Source organism: Malaclemys terrapin, chromosome 3 (assembly GCF_027887155.1).
Source record: "Malaclemys terrapin pileata isolate rMalTer1 chromosome 3, rMalTer1.hap1, whole genome shotgun sequence".
Lineage (NCBI taxonomy): Eukaryota > Metazoa > Chordata > Testudines > Emydidae > Malaclemys > Malaclemys terrapin.
This window is the reverse complement of record NC_071507.1, coordinates 98,034,357-98,039,631: the sequence shown is the minus strand read 5'-3', so window position 1 is coordinate 98,039,631 and position 5,275 is coordinate 98,034,357.

Sequence of the window (5,275 nt, the reverse complement as noted above, 5' to 3'; positions counted from 1 at the left end):
ATTCTTCACTTTCCATTCAGTCATCTATGTAGCTAAGATGCTGCAATGACAGTAATACGTTCTTACTGTGATAATACAATTTACAGAACTACACAGTAATATCTAGGTGGACTTTCCCTTAGCACATAATTTACTACTTTAGTCCCAGTATGAGGTTTAATCCTTATGTAACTTTAGCACCCTCGTGGCCAAGATGGAGTCTGCTCTGCAGGCAGCTCTGGCCAAGAGAAGGCACACTCGGGAATGCAGCAGGAAAAATCCCTTCCACCCCAGGGGCATCTGTTCCAAACCCCCCAGAGTGAACACACACCCACAGAAAAGTACAATGGATATAAGAAAGGGAAATATTTATTTACAGAGGGATGCGACAAGAAAAACGAGGAAATATAGGGGGAGCTGTAAAACCGGGTTGCATCCAAACCAAGGTAGCACAGTCTGAAAGGGCAGACACCGAGCAATGTGTCTGCACACAGAGTTCAGGAGTCCTGAGCAAAGTTCCAGTCCAGTGGTGAGCCTTGGGTGCTCCTGGTCGTCTTCAGTGCCAGTGAACTTCCCCCAACAAATCCCTCTGTTGCCCTCTTCTGTCGCTCTCTGCAAAGCCACACAGAGCAACCACTTCCCCACTTAACTAGCTGGCAGCCTCCCTCCTTATTCCCAATGCAGAGTCATAAACCCCAGTACTCACAGCCCGATACAGCTCTGGGCAGCAGTGATACTGGGTCCAGCTCCAGCCTGTCCTTCTCGGGCAATTCCTCCCTGGCACAGTGCTCCTCCTGGCTCTTGTTCTGAGGTGTCCCCGATCGGCCCCCCTGTCCTTCTCAGGCTTTAGGCATAGGGTGCCCAGATGTCCCAATTTTTTTTATAGGGACAATCCCGATTTTGGGGGCTTTTTCTTATATACGCACCTATTACCCTTCACCCCGTCCCGATTTTTTTACACTTGTTATATGGTCACCCTATTCAGGCAGGTTCTCCGCTGCTTCACTTTGCGAGGGCCTGCTTGCTGCAGTCCTTCTCTCTGGAGCTCCAGAGCCACCCCTCAAGTTTTCCTCTTTTCTCTCACTGCTTCCACTCCCCCACTTAGGAAAAAGATGTAAAGGAGCTATGCTCTCTAAACCCCAAAGAGGTTACACTTCATTCTTCACAAATCAAGAACTGCTACTGCTGGCTACAATAATTCTGAGTGAACAAAGAATGTTGCATCAGACCCCAGGCCATGGAGAAATAATTACCTTAGCCTTTGAGGTCAAGATTTAATTCCAGCTGTGAAAACTTGACTTTCATTGATGAATCAAGTCTTATTACAAATATATAATGAATTTGTGTAGTACACGGATCAAGATCTTATCCTTTAATCTGACCTGATTAGGACTCTGTGGACAAATTAATTTGAAAAGCCCAACTCTAGGGCTGCGAGTGGAGCTGGGCCTGGGAAAGGGAGCCAGAATTGGCCCTGGACAGACACAAGGATGGAGCTGTGCCCTAGGCTAGGTTGTGATCAGGGATCCAAAGAACTCCTTCATTCACTTGTAAATAATTCACCTGCACTTTCAGGCATCGGAGCAGGCACTAGGGGTGCTGGGGCTGCTGCTGCACCCCCAGCGTAAGTTGTTTCCATCAGATCCAGGGTTTACAGTTCGGTTCAATGGCTCTCAGCACCCCCACTATGCAAATTGTTCCAACCCCTCTGTTTCCAGGTCTCATCACAAGTCTAGGACTGGACTGGTGAGTACAAGTAAGTAGGGCAAGATCTTTTGACCAGCTCATGAAATTTAACCGTGACTCCCTTGAATTTGGCAGAATCCGTTGTGTATGTTATAAAAACACATACTGGTAACTTGAGGGAGGTATGGTGAAATTTTGTAGATTGCTCCAGAAATTTTATTTTAATACAATCAGTGTGTTCATTTATTAAAATGTATATTCTAAATGTTACAGTAATACATTTAATGTACTGCTTTATCTTCCTTTTGTCTTTTTTTCTCTCCATTCATTCTTTTATCCCCTGGAGAATCCTGATGTCTTTATTCCCTGTGTCTGTCTGCATTCAGTGCTCTTCCAACTAATCTTTTTCTCTTTTCCCCTTGTGATGGTTTCGTGCCCTCTAGTTTCTCTGTTCTTCCAGAAGACTACCTCTGTCCCCTCAATACTAACTTCTCTTTCAGCTTCCCTTTTTCTCTTCCCCCGTCGATACTACTTCTCTCATTCTTTCCTAACAATCCCCCTCAATCTCTCCCTTCTTTCTCCACTTCCTGCCCACACCCCTTGCTCACTCTGCAACTAAAACACCCAGTGTTAGTCATGCACTCACCTGTCTTAATTACCTTTTAATGCGCTATCTCCCTATAAACACACTTTTCCTCCCTCTTTCCCATTTTGCATCCACTATTCACTAGAATTGTCTTCTGGGTCTCACAACAATCCCTTCCCATTGTAGGGCTCTCAGAGCTCATACTTTCTTGCTCTCTCGTCCCCATCCCCAACATACCCCCTGCTGGACTCCAGCCCCCCTCCCCTTCTGGATCTCTCAGGCCAGCTTGTAGTTCCCTTTTGGCTCTACTGCCTCTCCTTCTTCTGGGTTTTCTGTGCACCCCTTCCCCCCTCTGTGTATGTGCATGTGTTCCTTTACAGGTTTCTCATTGCTTTCCCCTGCATTCACACACTCTTCTTGCAGTTACTGCAGGGAAAAATAGAACAGGGAGGCACCTCTAATCTGCTTGGGAGGCACCTCTAATCTGCTTGGGAGGCACCTCTAATCTGCTTGGGAGGCACCTCTAATCTGCTTGGGAGGCACCTCTAATCTGCCTCCCAGTGCGGGGCCCAATTTGATGGGGTCCTGACAGGGCCCTGGCAGGGATGACTCACCCGGCAGCACTCCAGGTCTTCCGCGGCACTGAAGGACCCACTGCCAAAGACCCAGTAGGGAATCGCCCGGTGAGTACACCCCTCCCCCCCTCATCCGACCCCCACCCATGTCCTGCCCCTGACTGCCCCCCCTCAAAAACCGCAACCTATCAACCCCCTCCCTGCTTCTTGTCCCCTGACCACTCCTTCCCAGGACCTCACCCCCTACCCAATTCGCCCTGCTCCCTGTCCCCTGACTGCCCTGACCTCATCCACCAGCACCCCGACAGACCCCTGGAACTCTCATGCCTACCCAACTGCCCCCCATTCCCTGTCCCCTGACCGCCCCCCCAGAACCTCTGCCCGATCCAAACCCCTCTCCCCCGCTCCCTGTCCCTGGGACTCCCTGCCCCTGCCTTATCCAACCCACCCCCTCTTACCATGCTGCTTACCCCCGCCAGAGCTGCGGCTGGGGTTCCGCGCCGCCCGGGGCCGGAGCCTGAGCCTGAGCCTGGAGCTGCCGTGCTGCCCGGAGCTGGAGCCCAGGACCAGAGCCACCGTGCTGCCCGGCCAGAGTCGGGGCTGGGGCAGGAGCCACAGCTGGAGCCACTCAGCTAAGGCCAGAGGGAGCCACTCGGCTGGGGCCAGAGGGAGCCGCCCGGCCAGAGCCGGGTTGGGCCGCTCGGCCGGAGCCGGACTGGGCCATGCCACGTCTCCCTGGAGTCCTCCTCGCACCCCCCGCCCTAGTTTACCTGCCGCTTCTTGTTTCCATGCTTCCTGCACGAATATCTGATTCGCAGGAAGCATGGGAGGGGGAGGAGAAGGGGGGGCGGAGCGTTCAGGGGAGGAGCGGGAGGTGAGCTGGGGCCAGGGGTGGGGCGGACAGCTGGCGCGGGGCCCTCTTAGGTGTGGGGCCTGATTCAGTGGAATCAGTAGAATCGGCCTAAGGCCGACCCTGCTCCCAGTCCCCATAGCACTCTTCTAGGATAGTCTGGAAAAGAGAAGACTGAGAGGAGACACGATAACAGTTTTCAGGTACATAAAAGATTGTTACAAGAAGGAGGGAGAAAAATTTTTCTTTAACCTCTGAGGACAGGACAAGACACAATGGGCTTAAATTGCAGCAAGGGCTGTTTAGGTTAGACGTTAGGGAAAAACTTCCTGTCAGGGTGGCTAAACACTGGAATAAATTGCCTAGGAAGGTTGTGGAATCCCTGTCATTGGCGATTAAAAGCAGGTTAGACAAACACCAGTCAGGGATGGTCTAGACTGGGGGGGTGGGGGCAAACTTTTTGGCCTGAAGGCCACGTCGGGTTTTGGAAATTGCATGGAGGGCTGGTTAGGAGGTGGGGGCCGCGCCACACCACCCTCCCCTATCTCCCTCCCCCCCCCCCCCCGCTTCTGGCCCCCTGATGGCCCTCACTGACTCCTGGCCCATCCAAACCCTCCTGTTCTGCCCCCCCGGGACTCCTGCCCCATCCACCCCCCCCTCCCTGTCCCTGACCCTCCCCCGGAACTCTTGCCTCTGACTGCCCTGCGCCCCCTCATCCAACCCCTCCTCTCATTCCTGACTGCTCCCCTGGGACCCCATTCAACCCGTTCCCCACCCTCTGACTGCCCCAACCCCTATCCACACCCCTGCCCCCTGACCATCACCCCGAACTCCCCTGCCCTCTATCCAACCCCCCCTCCTGCCCCACGCTCCCTGCCCCCTTACTGTGCTGCTTGGAGCACCGGTGGCTGGCGGCACTGCAGCCATGCTGCCCAGTTGGAGCCAGTCGCCCAGCACAGAGACCAGGTCAGGACAGGCTCTGCAGCTGCGCTGCCCCAGGAGCTCGCAGCCCCGCCACCCAGAGCATTGCGCCGGTGGTGCAGTGAGCTGAAGCTGCAGGGGAGGGGGAAAAGCAGGGGAGGGACTGGGGGCGAGCCTCCTGGGCGAGGAGCTGAGGGGCCGGGCAGGAGGATACCATGGGCCAGACATGGCCTGCGGGCTGTGGTTTGCCCACCTCTGCTCTAGATAATACTTGTCCCCTGCACTGCAGTGCAGGGGACTGGACTAGATGACCTCTCAAGGTCCCTTCCAGTCCTATGATTCTATGACAGGAGGAGCAAGTGCAGCAGAAGCTTTTCTTCCTTTCCGCAGCCCATGTGTAGGGCTTCTGATTTTTTTGGTTTTAACTGATAAATACTGATAGACTACCCTAATCCAAAATAAAATCATAATAAAAATGGGTGTTTACCTAATAAAGATGGAAAACAGCAGAAATAGTTACTTGTCTCTAAAAGGACTTGTCTGCACCATGGAGTAATGTGCACTACAGGGCTGTGACTCTTTAACAGCACTGATGTGTTGTGCATTAATTAATCCAGGTAGACCCTGCTGGGCACACTACAGGCTTCCTCCTGCACTTTAACACAGTGCTGTTTCAAA